At 42.7% G+C, this 16,174-nt stretch overlaps 1 protein-coding gene across 3 annotated transcripts in view; it reads right to left on the reverse strand.

Moving 5' to 3' along the window:
• The window catches only part of GRIA3 (glutamate ionotropic receptor AMPA type subunit 3), a 150,306-nt gene that overhangs the window by 65,190 nt on the left and 68,942 nt on the right, over positions 1-16,174 (reverse strand). The window lies entirely within an intron of this gene.

A 16,174-nucleotide genomic window follows, 5' to 3' on the forward strand; every position in this document is an offset into this window, starting at 1 on the left:
TTTTGGTAATCCTCTAAGTGCAATCCACGGGCAGCACAAATATTACAGTTCTGTGGCTGTACAGACGTGATGCGGTCATTTTTGTATGTAAAACACAGAGGCAAAGCACAAAGAAGAGTAACTCAGAAGGCTGAGAAGACTCTGCTTGCAGAGATGACCTTACCTGGCAAATTCACCCTTGTGATCACAGCGTCTCCCCTGCTGACCAGGTGAATTTTAGTTATCGGTTCCAGTATTTCTGCTCTGAAACGAGGCAATATTGCATCTACCCACCCAGTGAACTCCTGTTTACCTTGCTCCCTGTTTGTGGAGTGTATGGGAGGTGGGTTACACAGCCCAGCCACTCGCTGTATTTATTAAACTGTACCAGCGCAGCGGGGCTCGCTAGGCTCCAGGTTGTACTGGGAGCTTCCTGCCGTGAGAACCCCGGCCAAGCCTTGTCATATATGAATGCCTAAAGTTAAATTCCCAAAGTTATAAGCAGTGACCTTCGTTGCCTTTTGACAGCTTTTCAACAGGCCTGAAAACCCATCACTTCCAGTGCATCTAAATGGACACATCTGACCTTACACATTTTGTCAAAATTAGTACTAAATGTGAGGTACGCTCCACTAAAACATCATCTCCTGCCCTCGCGCAAGGTCATGCCACCGCACTTAGCACTGCTCCCCTGCCTTCAGATTATAATCCGACCATTCATCGAGTCCCACGGCCATCAGGTAGAACAACGTCCAGCACTAAGAATTTAATTAATAACTGTGGTGATTATGTGTGTGCCAGGAGAGACTCAGACCTACCCAGCCTTGCTGGGTTAAACTAACAGAAGTTAAAAATAGCAAACATAAAGCTGGCGATACACCACAAGTATCACTGCCTATATTCTATGGACAGCTCAGGTGAACAGATGATGTTTTTTGACGGAGAATCATCTGAAAATCTACACACACCATACTAACGTACTTCTCCATGGTCACAGATAAACGCTCCAAATGCCATACTCTAAAAAAATATCTTTTCAACATGACCACTTACATCTTTGCTAAAAACAGATGACATCTGAGTCACTGACTTTAGATATACTGCTGAGCCTGTTAAAGTTCTTGATTAAATTATTAAGTTCCCAATTGCCTCTTTGGGTTGTCTTGCCCTTAGTAGATGCCATTTCTTTTAAATTCACATTTAATTCTGTAGGAATTTGCATACTTCCAGCAGTCTGAAAATAAACTGCTGTTCGGGTCCTCTTGAGAACTGCATGCAGACTCTGCATCTGCTTTCCTACACTCACATTTGTTTTCTATGGAAATGTGCAGGCTTCCTTCGGATCATCTGGTGCGCGTGCTATTTGCATACTGAATTCTCTGTATGTTTTAATTTCACCGTAAAGGCAATGATTTACTTTTAAAAGGTTAGAGACAAAGAACTTATTTCACAACAACAATACTCTCTGTTGTTTTAACCTTAACAATAAGAAAGCTTTCACACCTCTACCCAGAAATGTGTTTACTGAAGAGAAAAATACCATGACAGATGAAGTCGGAGGCTGTCAGGAAAACATCCATGGAGCTGCTACAGGCACCAGGAGCAACACCACAAATACAAGATGCAGGACTCATTACCATAGATCAGACTCAACTTCCATCTCATCTGTTGTCATGTCTCCAAAATGACCAGAAATAATTCTGTTTAGTCCCTTAGAGAGGTCCAACATACTACAGCCAAGCTTTAACTCATAAAGCATCTTCCAGAAGTGACCTGCCAGTATTTCTACTAACACAATCAGCCATCTGTAAGTAGAAGCAATCATTCGTAATTATTTAACCGAATCTTAAAAATGCTATTAGAATTTAGACACGTGCTGTCCTAAACCTTAACAAGCACACCTCTCTTTCTCCTTCACTTTCCACCCTCCACCAACCGTCCAGCGCCTTGAACGGAGCTGCTGGATTAGCGAGCCCAGCAGAAACAACCGGAGACATCAGTGCTACTCCCAGGGGAGCGAAGGGATGGACAGACCTTTTTTATGAAGAAGGGAAACAGGAGTTTAACAAATAAATCTCATCAACTGCTTATATATTGTGAAGTTTATACAGAAAGTGGGATATTGAAGAGTGGCGGTGAATAGAAAGCCAGGATTACAGGATGAGGATTTCACAGAGCTGCGTGTCTTTGCTAAGTTTCACTTCCGAGACTTAATATTGCTTTCACCTTGACTGAAAGAAAAGCTTATAAGATTTTATACTGAACAAAGGAGCAGGGAAAGAAAAAGTGGCTGGAAACTATCATGAATAATTCAAACTTCTAATCCCATATAATTCTTGCCTTGTAGATAAAAAGATCATAATGTCAGGTTTGATATAGAATCAAATAAAGTTTGTATTTTTAATTAACTCTTCAGATATTTCCAATTAATTAAGAGAAAATCTAGAGGGAACATAATTAAAATGTATCTGGTTTTAAAATAAAAGTCAAATCTGCTGGCCAGCACCAGGCTTACTGGAAGTACAGACCTATATGCCAGATTTGAGAAATTAAGTCAGCATTGCCAATTTTAGTTTTTCACTTGCCTGGGGAAGTTACTTTTTGAATGCAAGCATAAAGACAACTTGGTTTCCACTGCATCAGTCATCATGATAATGAATAGGCAACCATAATTTTTTGCCTTAGCTTTTACATTTTTCTTACAGTTTTGGAAGATAGCAATACAGACATTAACTGGCTAATATTAAACTGCTACGGAGTATCATGATAATTTCAAAGCAAGAAAGATGATTCTCTCATGATGTAGTTCAAAGGCTACATAACACCTACGAGAAAGGACAGTGAACAGGATGCAAAATAACTTTAATACCAACCTCACAACCACTCGGTTACCTTTTGACTTATTTCCTACTCAAATTACAGCCACAGTGAGTTCCTGGTCTAGACCATGGATCTGGGGGCTTTGGCCATGGAAATTAAATGTTGGCGTGAAGGGAACGTTATGAGGAGACTGGCGAACTCTTAGATGAAAGACATGGCAGGGAAGCCATTTTAAACAGTAGTAATAGAGACAGATCCTGGGGTTTTGCTGGAATATTTCTCCAAGGACGTGACGAGGGACTCGAATGGTAAGAATAATGTGTAGGTGAAGAGTAGTAACAGACCAGAGGCAAGGAAAGAATGGGTTAACGAAACAGAAGACTCTGTGGGCTCAAAAGAAATCAAGCGATGGAAGAACAGCACAAGTTTGGTAGATGGGACTGAGCAGTCATATTTTGTCTTCTAAAAATATCAATGGTTTGTCTCTGATTCATAAAAGGGAAAGATAGTTTTTCTTTTTCGGATGGAGGAATGGAGGAGATCACAGAACAGGTGAGGTTGGCAGAGGCCTCCAGAGATCATCTGTTCCAACCCCCCAGCTCAAAGCAGCTGCAGCTAGAGCAGGCTGCTCAGATCTGTGTCCAGTCAGGTTCTGAAAATCCCCAACGACAGAGACTCCAGAAGCTCTCTGGGCAGCCTGTTTCAGTGTCTGACCACCCTCGGAGTAAAAAATTGTTTTTCTTATGTTTAAACAGGATTTCCTGCACGTCAGTTGGTGCCCTTGCTTCTTGTCTTGTCACTGGGCACCACTGAGACTCTGAAACTCAGTGAGACTCTTTGAGAAGAGTCTGCCTCCACCTTCTTCATTCCTTCCCACCAGACATTTGCAGACATTATTAATATCCCCCTGAGCTTTCTCCTCTCCAGGCTACACAACCCAAGTTCTCTCAGCCTCTCCTTGTACGTCAGATGCTCCAGTCCCCTCATCATCGCAGGGGCCCTTCACTGGACTTGCTCCAGGATGTCCATGTCTTTCCCATACTAGTGAGCCCAGAAGTGTATATGGCACTTCAGATGTGGCCTCACCAGTGCTGTGCAGAGGGGAAGGATCACCTCTATTGATCTGCTGACTGTGCTAATCCTACGCAGCCCAGGATGCTGCTGGCCGCCTTTGCTGCGAGAGTGCAGTGCTGGCTTGTGCTCAACTTGTCTGCCAAGACTCCGAGATCCTTCTCTGCAGAGCTGCTCTCCAGCCAGGAAGCCTCTACCCAGTCTGTACTGGTGGACGGGGTTATTCTTCCCCATTTCCCTTTGCTGAATTTCGCGAGGTTCCTCTCTGCCCACTCCACCAGCCTGTCAAAGCACTGCAGCACAACCACCCGGAGCATAAAACGCTCCTCTTCATTTGGGATCATCCACAAACGTGCCGAGAGCACGCTCCATCCCATAACCTCAGATCATTAACAGAGAGGTTAAACACTATCAGCCCCCAGAACAACTAGCCTCCAGCTGGCCGTTGGGTTGCAGATCACAACCCTCTAAGCCCAGCAGTTCAGTCACTTGAAAATCCACCTTAACACCTCTGTGGGCTTTGATTTTAAAGAGTCATTGAAAAATACAAGCTAAGAGGACATGCTTGCATTTTTTACCTAGAGAAGTGGCTATCACAATTTTGGCAACAGCGAAAAGAAAACTACCATGTCCAATTAATACCTGTTTGGAGCTCTTCTTCCCTTCATTTGTATCCATTGCCATCTGGTCAGTTTAGTCTGTTTAATCAAAGTTATTTATCATCCTTTATTTACAAATGGAAAAACAAAGAAAAAGAAATAGATCACAAAAGTACAGACTACATCATCTATAGCTCAAACCCCTGACATTTTATGAGTCTATTAGATCTTTTCATAGCATAAAATACTGATGCTGACAGGCAGTATTGCCACAAAAAAGGTCTGAAGATTTTTACTATGCTTTTCATACCTGACAAGTGGCAGAAATATGCCACTTAAATGGAATGACAGGCAGAAGTCTGACCTGCTGTATTGTGTCTTTCCATTTCAGCCACATCTGGGAACAAAGAGGCAGTTTAACTCTACAACTCTTCTTTCCTCAGTTTTAAATTCCTATAAGCTCAGAGTAAAAAAGGATTTTGTTGTCTTTGTTGGGGTTGTTTATGCATTAATTTGGGTTCCACTTTTGCAAAAAAGCCCACACTTAACTTCAAGCATTTCTACTGATTTTTAAGTATACGTGTAATTTTCTGAGGACTGGAGAGCTCAGCCACCTCAGTTTAACTTTACCTTGCTATAGAAATACAATTGTGACACCCTTGCCTTCAAAGCTGCATGCAAATGCCAGAACTGATGGTGCAACACTTTATTGTCAGCAGCAAACAAGCAAACCAGATAAATGGACTCAGGTCTAAAAAAATTTCCACAGAGTTGTCAGGAGCAGCTCTCAGTGCTGATTGCACTTCGTGGGAACAGCACAGATATCAAGCACAGCAACAACAGCCTGGCAAGCCTAAATTGTTGTGGGGCACCCTGTCTTCTCTCACGGATATCAGATCAGGTGCTTTCTGGTTTCTATCCCTATTGACAGCATTTCTGTTCTGAAGATGGAGTTACAGCTTCTCTCAGATCTGAGCAGCTCCCACCTGATACTGGATCGAACGACTGAAAAGTTCTGCCCTGTGATGCAGCACCCGACTGGACCAGTGGTGCTGGCTAATTTGGTGTTCAGGACACGCTTAAGAAAGGAGAGGAATAGAGTATGAGGGTGACAATCCAATTAACTCAGTAAAAACTGAAGTCAAGGCCTAAAACGCTATTGTCAGTATCTTAGCAAGGATGTTTGCTTATCTTGAGCGGCATCTGCAACGTCCCACATCTCAGCTCTGTTTCTACCACTCCAGAAAAGTAGAAACTGAAGCAGCCGTTCAGCTGGAAAACCGAGTCCTCTCCCTGGAAAACCAAGTCTCCACTCCCGCAGCCCCTTGTGTAGTAGGGAGCTGCCCATGGGCCTTGCAGCCGCTGCTCTTCAGGTCTCCAGGGTCCTTGCACCCTTACCAGTGATGCAGTTACCTTCTACAGTCCGATCCTGGGAGCAAAGGTGCAATAGCATTCGACAGCCATAGATAATCATTCCTCACTATGTTTACTCTGCACCGGTCACCCCTTGTCATGTAAATTTTCCCAAAAGAAGTAGGATAAATAGGCGGAGAACAGGAAAAAGCTCTCCTGAAATGTGAACAGGGGATCTAACCAGATGCCACAGTAAAAATAAGATCCCTCGTAACCTCAGTAGGTCCATTTTACTCTAAGTTTGTAGAGCCCATTCCCCCGTTCTCCAATTTACACACATGCTCCTGCGGAAAGAGCAAGTTCCCTCTGAGCATTACAAACATCAGACAAGGCTCTATCTTCCCTCAGTAAATGTACAAAAAATAGCTTCTTTTGGTGTCATGATTCTGTTTGTTTCTATCACACCAGCACCAGTATATGAGGTTCCAAAGGAACTGCAATGCTGCAGTGGCAAAAGATATGTGAGAGCTAGTGGTGATCTGCCACAGCCAAACAAGTGATACTTATCCTGCCTTTAATTCCACAGAAATAGCCATTTCCACGTTGGGTAGAAGCAGCTTCCCGCACAGAAAGACTCAAAACCCCAAGACTGTAATTGTAGTGCAAACCCCCATGGAAAGCGATGTATTTCTTCACTTCGTACTAATGGGATGGGAATGTGGCCACCAGGGATTTTGATGCTGTAAAATACACAGTAAACAATGATTTCATTTGTATGAAGAACGAGTACCATATTAAATTTGAGTTAAATATTAAATGAAGAATGCATTAAATATTAAGATGAAGATTCCACACACGTATTATTTGTTGCAGATAAAAATAACTGCATATATAGTTGAGACTAATTCATCCACCATTTCAGAGGCTTCACGTCCTTTAGGGAATGTCACAAATCCACACACAGTTCCAAATGCTGGATTTTGTATTTTTGTGCAGTATATGGACCTAGGAATTTTACTTTCAGTCAACTGCCACCTTATAAGTTTGCAACTGCACCTCATAACCAAAATCCTACTTTCCTCTATAGCACAGTATCAAAATAATTTGTTTGGTCTTATAAAACATTCTTCAAATAGCTTTTGCCTCTTCTGCAATGTATCTCTCATGGTAGACCATCTCCTAGAGAACAGGAATCTCCTAGAAGAAGGGGACAAAAATGTGCATGGTGGAAGAAGGGATCCGAGATGCCTCTGAAGCATTTTATTAAAGTTTTTCCCTCTCTGGCCCTCTTCTTGTGCCTTTCTCTCCCTTGTCTCTCTCCTTGACGATAGTCACATCAAGAGTGAAGTTTTACTTTTAGGCCACCTCCAGATAGATGACGATTGTGCGTGTTAGTCCTTGGAGGGTAATTAAATGCAACATTTGAAAGCTGTATTGCACTTCGCTCTCCCTCCATATGGCTAAACTTTCTTTTCCTATAACTCATCTGACATTTGCCATTGAAGATTGCATAGTGGAATATGCATTTAATTTGTGCACAAAAGGTTACATTAGGAAAAAAAAATTACAAACTGCAACAAAAGTTCTGAGGGTATGATACTTTCTCCTATTTTCTTTCAGTGTGACGACAAAGTTTTCTATGCCCTGAAACAATCTTCCTAAATCCATTTTCCTTGGTGTGACTTGGCAATACCGTCAGATTAACTAATCTGTTGGCACAGTCACTGTTGAAGGACATACTCTACTGCAAAACTTCACACCCGGGAGGACACTGAGACAAAGAGTTTTATGATCCCTAGTAACTGATATTCATAATCACAATTATTTACTCTTTAAGTTAAATAAAATTCATTAAATAAACTTTTCTTTAAATCAAAATCTCTTCTTTGTATAGACAGATGAGAACAGTGTTAAATCTCTTGGAACTGCATCTCTCTTCACAAGTCATGTCCTTCAATACAAAGACCTTCACGTCAAAATCAATCAAAACTTAAGCTACTCTTCATCACTTGAAGCTATTTCACTAAAACCAAGATCAGATATGGGAGGTTGTTACAATCATAACAAAAATTCTGATCTGGTAGTGTATTTGGGACTCTGCAACTTCCGTTTCTCTACATGGATCTTTCAAGGGTCCAGGGAAAGCGAAATTGGGATTAGCTGACAGGAAAGGTACATAAAGATCCTCGCTGTATTCTTCCTACTGCTTGTGCTAAATTCTGAAATATTCATCTATCTTGCATCTCACCCTGTCAAAGGCCACTCTTGTTCATCAGTCAAGGCCCGGTGGAAATACATCTGCTGCTGCTTAAGCCTGAGTTCACCACCTCTGAGAAGAGACACGAGGTTTTGCCTACTTGAGAGCGAACAGGTACGGCTTCTCTGATTCTCTAGAGAGCCCAAAAGAACAGCAATTTATGTTAACTGTTCAGGTGGGCAAGTTTCTCAGCAACCTTTACATGTTTTTCACTGACACACAACCACCTTCTCAAAACACGCCAGTATTTCTTAGTCAATTCTTCTTAGCTCAGAAACGTGTGCCTGGCTGTACTGCTAGAGTTGCTTGCCTTTCCCTAGCAACACTCATGGTTAAATTTCCTTCAGTCTACAACGAAACCAGCTCCTATCCCATCTAACATGGTCCCATCACAACAGCATCCTCATTTCCAGCCCCACACAGGCTCTCTTTATTTACACTACCTCCTTGCTTGTTGTGGATGTACCTCCATCCTGTGGTGGATGTACCTCCATCCTGTGGTGGATGTACCTCCGTCCTGTGGTGGATGCTGTCATTGTAGACCCACAAGTCCACATCAGGTCTATCAAAACCAGTACTACCAAAACTGATTTGCAGACTAGCATCCTCCACTAAGTTTCACAACACCTAAAGTCACCTTCACAAAGACTACAAATAATGGCAATCTTAAATTTATTCTCAGTTTTCGAAACCTTCTGCAGGAATCACAAATGTTTCAGCACTGTCATACAGTTTGAAGGCACGGCCACAGCATTAACAAGCGGTTCTTCAGCGACCTTTGCATCGTGTGCCTAATCCCTGTGACACAGGAGATGGTATCTTCTCATATCCCACAGGGGAAATGAAATTCCTTCAGTCTTAGCTGCTTAAAATACAAAAGGATGCATATCCATTGGGGGAAGAGAGGAAGAAATCAGGTAAACTGAGGCACACAGTTTTCATTTTAAAAACACATAAATTACCCATTTTCTCCACAGCTCCCATCAGCCTGTCAGAGTAAAATCCCAGTATTATTCCCTGGAATTGAACAAGAGTCCTTGGAAACAGAATTGTCCTTATATAAACCATTACTGCATGTCAGGATCACTTCAAACTATTATTTGGATATAACCCAGAAGTGTCGCAGTAATTCAGTCCCAACGCTCACATGAGAATCTTTTGGAAGGGGTTTTGTACTGCAGAGCGCTGCCTTCAAGCAGACTGAAGAATACTGAATAGTAGCCATTCTTTTTTTTTTCCCTTTTGAGCATTTCCTTTCCTTTTTAAATGTCCTATGAAATTAATAAAAAATCAGTGCACCCCCCTCTAGGAAAAATAAGGTTATGTTTTCTTGTATTTTTTTTATTATAAATGGAATTTTACTGTGACTAGAATTGCATTCAGTTTGCTCTTTTCAAAGCTTTGAAGGAATCTGAAAATTGTATTCTGCTTCACTACAAACAGCACCCTGCAATATTCCCCTTGTAACTTGGTGCATAAACCATAAACCGAGATAGATTACAAAGAGTTAATTTATTTTTACAAGACTCAGTCTATGCAGCAGGGGAGGCCATTTTACTCATATGAGATAATAAAGTTACAGCAATATTTTTCTTTTCTGACTCTTTACATGCATCCCCCCCAGGCCAGAAGACACTCAGGCTATTTTTAAGGGTCTATGTATAATGTTGATAATTTTATTCATTGCACATTTTGGAAGAATGAGCTTCCAGTAGTACATATGACATTATACCTACACATGCACGCCCATGAGTGACACAAATAAATTTAATTTAGTAACACAGGCTTTTTTTAAGCCTGGGAACATTAACTTCCTCTAAAATTGCTGTGTTCTTTTCCATCTTACTGGCTGAATACCATGGGATGAGTTTGTATTTGAGGTTTAGCTGACGACTTATGTAATTCTTTACAAATTTAGCCCAGGCTGCCCCTGGTAGCTTTAATCTGCTCCACAGAGGCCAGTGGAATTGCACTGGTGTGAAGGTGGGCTAAGAGACAGGAATCACGTATGAACGTATGGATTTGCACCGGGACGGTACTTGGCCAGATCCAAACCCATCGCAGCCCAGAGCAAATGCACCACAGCTCTGGATTACACCAAGGGACCTCACGTTTAGGGACTTCCCCCTGCAAGGCTGCAGCTATCCGTTGCTGGTGTCTTATAGACTGCACTGCCAACAGCTGGGCTAAAAAAGCCCAAGGGGGTGGTCCCCACTCCGAAAATCTTGCTGCTTGAACTGTAGCGTCACAGTGCTCTACGAAACGAAGTTGGGAACATCTTGGTGCATGGGGGGCCCTGAAAAGCACCCGTGGTTCTCTTCCTCCCCCAGATAGGTGATTCATGTCGCACCAAAGCCATTAATCCTGCCTTAGTCAGCTGTGAAAAAAAGACATACGCTCCTGTGCGGCTTTTCTTTTACTGAGTTAGGACTTCTTCCCTTGTAAATGAACTCATGAGACACCAGAACTACCACGCCGTCTCTGGTGATGTACAACGCCTGTTTGCACAGTGGTATTGTGCTATTACCATTCATTTTGATAGTGTGTTTCCTTCCTCTCCCCGCAGTTGGTTCATCTGAATTGATGCCAAGATGGTTGCCTTGGAAACTAATTAAGGAAAGCCTTTGGTTAGAAGCAGAGTTTCAAACATTAAACTATTTGAGAGACAGATGCAGAAATTAAGGTAATGTCTGCGAAGATGAAAGGGTTTATCCTTTATGTGGGGAAGAAAGAACCACATTAACTGCTAGGACTGTAACAAAGCAACTTCTATATAAGACTGGTTTTTAAAACCTGGAAGAGATGCGAGTGAGGGATTTTAAAATCAGCCGGGGGCTTAGAAGAGGTGACAAAGATTCCCAGAGCTATTAGGGATGGGGAGGTGGACAAATACAGCGGGACAAAAAACTCAGGAGGTCACACGTTGAGCAAATTCTAGCCAGCTCTCCCTTTCCTTCAAATACTCTGTGTCTTTAAAAGACTTCTTGTGAATGTTGTTTTGGAAAAACACCAGTACAGCTAAAGAGAGACCAAATCCCCTCCCCACAGCCCAGGTATGGCACGAGAAGCATCAGCGCGTACGTTTGCTTCCGAAGTACATCAAACACAGAGCAAGAGGCTACCGCAAACGGCCCTCAGGCTCAACTTTTCTGCCGAGACTGCCACCAAGGGTAACAACTAGTGCCCGCTGCAGAGGCAGCTCATACGTGGACACAGGCTAAGTCATGAGTGGGACTCTCAGAGAGCTTCCTAAGGGCAAACACACATGGACAAATTCTGAAAAGCCGCAAAGAAAGGCGAACTATGCGGCAAATTGTGCTTTTACAGCCAGCTATTAACTGAAGCTCCAAGCAAATACAACCTCTCTACGAGCACAATTGAAATATTGTCTCCAGGATAATGTACAGGATAATGGTTGACTCTACGCTTGCAGCAGCGTAACTGAGAAAAGATTTTGGTTCTCTGTACGTTTAACGGCAATGCAGAGGTTGCCAGATAAATATGCCTGAAATTGCATAAAAGCATACTACAAATGTTGTGGTAAAAACGTGCAAAATATCACAAGCAGACACATGTGTGTGCATCGGTGTGTGCATTTACATCCCATGAATTATCATAAAACATAAAATGAGAAATTGCTACTGCCACAGAAAAATAAAGACGCTAATGGTGATTCGGGTTCACACACCTCTTGCATAAGAGACCAGAGCTGCTTGGCAGTGGTGTCCTACCTGCAGCAGCTTGGACATTCACGGTGAGACATTCTGTATTAATTATTATTATTATTACTGATCAGATACATTTAAAACTGTGCTTTAATGTCATCCGAACACTTAGAAGCTTTGTGTGCCATTACCTCAGTCATTCTGCAGGATGACTAACACTCTGTTAAATTCCTGTCATTTAGAACCTGCCTCGCTTTATGAAGTCTGGATGACGGCTTTGGAGAGACATTACTATTTACAAGCCGGAATTTCTCCCCTCAGGTATGCGTGAATGTGCCACATGTGGGGCAGATCAACCCAAGACGTTACTTCCCTCTGCTCTAGCAATCCATCTTCCACCCTTTATTAGTTTTACAGCTGCCAGGAGCAAGCCCTTTAAGGCAGATCCAGCCGTCGCTTTTGACATATGCCCCTTTTTTACTTCCCTTCCTCTAGCTACAGTCCTGAGGGCAACTGACCTAAGCAATTCCCCTTTCCTCCCCATACACACCTGCGAGCTGCTGGAACTCTCTGGATGTGAAGGGAATGAAGCGACCTTTCGTTCTGCTTTAGATCCTGGTTTCAACAATACTCAAGGGCACCTAATGAAGAAACGTCCTAAATTTTAAGTGTCTAGTTAAATTGAAATGTAAAAATGAACCGTACCGGCTTTGGAGTGATGTTACCCAACACTGTATGTATCAGATACTCTCTTGAAGCTTCAGCTGAACCCCTTCCTCTGCACGGAGGATAACATCTGGCTGCAACACGGCCGTGGCACCGAGCCCTGGACACCCTGCTCCAGACGCCGTGCTCCACGCAGTGCAGTACCTTCAGAGGACACGGCATCACCAGGGTTCATAAGCAAAGCAGAAGCTGAAGCTACCCGTAGCTCCGCTCCTCCTTCCAGTGTCCCACTGTGTTTACAGGCAGTTATTGTATTTTTAATTGCTACAGAGAATACAGGCAAACCCACACCAGACTGTTTGCAATGTAACACATAAACCAGGAAGCTTAAATGAAAGCGGCGCTGATTTTTTCACTGGTATTTTTCCTTATTGTTGCTGTTTTTAATGACTATTGGTCACCCAAACACTGCAGATTTGTATTTATTCTTACGACACTCCCAGCGTGAAAGCTGTTCTGCAGTGAGCACACTCCTCTGAGACCTGACCAGCTCTGCAGAGGGATGCAGCAGTGGCTGTACTGGAAACCTGCAGACCATCTTCCTAATCTCAAAATTTCAGGCTCAAAGGTCAAATTCTAGCCAGTGCTTGCACTGGACAGAGTTCAGTCAATCACATTACCCTTCTTAATCCTAAACACGCTTTACTTCAAGTCTTCTTTGACAGCTTGACTGTCATTGTAAAATTTTGGGAACTGCATTCTCTACCGTAATACTGCTTCTATTTTGTGAGATGCCTCCACTCAACACAGAGATTGCCTTGGAGCCTAACCTTTATGACTATGTTTTAAGATAGTGTCCTTTTGATAAAAGCACGCAGTCTCTGGAATAAACAGGTCTTTTGTAAAGTTTCACCATTTTGATCCTGAATGCAGTTTCTTCCTCCTTATTTTCCCTCAGGAGATTTTCTTCTAAATGGACACAAAGCCACTCTAGTCTGAAATATAGCTTGTTATCTTGGGAATAAGAAAAACATATTTCTTAACTCAAAAACATGTCTCTAAATACACGGTTGAGCAGGCTAAAGCTTACTGTTAGTTCTCAGAAGAAAATGTTCTTCTGTTTACAAGAACAAAATTTTATATCTATCTGTGAAGGAATACTGGAATATTTTAGCATCAAGGGACAAGAAGTGTGGGGAGCTTATGAATTTTGCATGACATAAGTGTTGCTATCTGTATGCCTGAGAGGCCACTCGATGATTAAATTGGATATAGTTCTGTTGTGCAACGAAGGATATGGATCCATGTGCTCAATGGTTACAGAACTATAGGGCAAAAGAACAAACAGATGGTAACGTACAGAGTGACTATCAATCTCTCTGCTGCCTCTTAGTCAGCAGCTCAAGAGACAGGGCCAGAGGTGATTTGGGCAGGGTATCCACCTCTACAACACAATATGGGGCCCACCACAAGATTCTTTGGAAGTGGAATGAAACCAGATGCGCTGAAGAGTGAAACCTGGCACAAAACAGAGCACCCAGGCAGAGTAGGAGCTGAGGTGACCTCTTTCCCCTACCTCACATTTACATACCAGGGGGAGACAGCTGGGAGAGATCCTTCCCTGGGTACCAGCCAGCCCTGAGAAGAGAGATATGTAGTATGATAGGTTTCAGATCTTGGAAACATAGGGACATACAGATGTGCCAGATGCTAAAACACATGGAATACTCAAGGTCACTGACTCACATGTCTGTATTTGCTGGAGGAAGGTATAGAACATTCCAGCAGGATCTGAAGTCTCCGAAGAAAATCCTCAGATGCACAGTTGTCTTTGGGTAAGCCTACACTTTTGGAAGAAAAGTATGCCCTGGTTTGAACTGGTTGAAAAAAAGCATCAAAGGAAGAGAAGTGCACTCACTGACCAGCCTGATAGAGGAGAAGAGGTCACTCTTATTTAATCCAAGCACTAACACAAAGCCATGATACGCGGTTTCTGGAGCAAAGAGCTGACAAGACTGCTGAATGGCCTGGCCAAGAGCCTGAAAGTCTGATAGCAAACTCAGCACGTGTGTAGATTGTTTAGTGGTTCACAGTCTGCTTATCTCTGCTACAACTTTTGTTCTTGAGTAAGTCCTAACTAAGCTTCTGAAATCCAGGGTCGCTGGGAAATGCTGCTGCTGTCCCTGAGAAAATGAAATGGCACGTGCTACGCATCCCCACAGCGACCACAGTCAACCCCCTCTCTGGAGTGAGCCATCACTCCCAGAAGGTAATGGGAGGGCTGACCTTTGCAGATGTGCTCCTGAGGAGGCCAAAAAAGGGAGAGGCAGGGAAAGGCAGTCAGGCTGAGGCAGCCTATGCCAAGCCTCTGTGGGACAGAGTTTGTCCATCAGTACTCTTCTGCAACAGGCAGAGAGTCTTGGCGTCCCTTTGCTCCCACCAGGAAAAAGCTCTTCAAAGCCACGCGCAGTTGTGCAGTCAGCATGCTGTTAATGTGCTCAGATGTTCCTGCCTCTCAGCTGAGCAGACTTTCTAGACTCCACACAAAGCACCAATTTGACTTTCTAAATTGCAGTAAACCACCAGATTTGAAATATGCAAATCCAGAGTTATCTTTCCCCTCAACGATACGCTATCAGCAAACACAGTTGGCTATAAAGAAGACAACTCACCACTCCCTTGAGCAAACTGGCTGGATGGATTTAAGTACCACACATATCTCTGAGATTTTTTAACTACTTTATGAGAAGATAATAAGGTAAGCAGAGGAGATGGAATGAAAAGCCTAAAACCAGTAATTGTTCAGCTGTCAGCCTGGGGTCCACCATTACTGACTTCCCCCACAGAAACTTAAATCATTGCTTTTCAGTATCAGATAAAAAACCTCTGGAAATTGTTGCCAGAAGGTATTTTTAGTATCAGAGGGACCAGCCTGAGATCTGCTTGGGCAATTCTTTGTCAAGTGAATCGTCCCAGTAAAACAAATGGGACAATACTCATTAAAAAGTGCTGCATAACCAGAGTTCTCTTCTTAGACTGCTAAAAAGACGTGATTAGCAGCAGAGCATTTCTCTCAGATTTGTTTAGTTTGCTTTACTATCTAGCTTGGTTTCCTGAACAAAGAGTTCTAAATCCATTTTTGAATGGAAATCAACAATTTGAATGGAAATCCCAACAATTTTGCTCATGAGTATTTTGAATGAAATTAAGTAGAAATAGTCATATTACATCAATAGGGCAACATACATGACATAGGATTTATGTGTGAAAATATCTGGAGGATTTGATCGCAAAACAATGGACTGATAGTGTTCAACTGATTGGCCAAAACCCAATACAGTCCTAAAATCCAACTGCCAGAAAATCTTAAGATCTTTTAGAAATATTTAGTTACACCGATGCTCACCACATCGACAGAAAGCTGAATCAAACATTTAATACAATTACAACTTATCTAGATTTGAATTTAGAATACTCCTTGCTTCCTGTCGCCCTCTGTAACCAGCACCTACGGGACCCGGCTGTGACTACAGCGATTCAGTCCCCGCAGACTGGCCCTCAGTGACACACCTCAAGGCCCGACAGGAATGGAGTATTTTGAGAAGGAGCTCAGGGCATACAGCCTTTGCACTTCCCAGAGTTTATGGCAGTGGTTAGTTGTGGCTAGTGGGTTTATGGCAGTGGCTAGTAAACTAGTTGGCTACTAGTTTACAATACAACATTTCTAAGAGATACGCTAATGCTTCGTGAAATGTAAACGTTAC

This window comes from Chlamydotis macqueenii, chromosome 11, assembly GCF_036417535.1.
Source record: "Chlamydotis macqueenii isolate bChlMac1 chromosome 11, bChlMac1.mat, whole genome shotgun sequence".
Taxonomy (NCBI): domain Eukaryota; kingdom Metazoa; phylum Chordata; class Aves; order Otidiformes; family Otididae; genus Chlamydotis; species Chlamydotis macqueenii.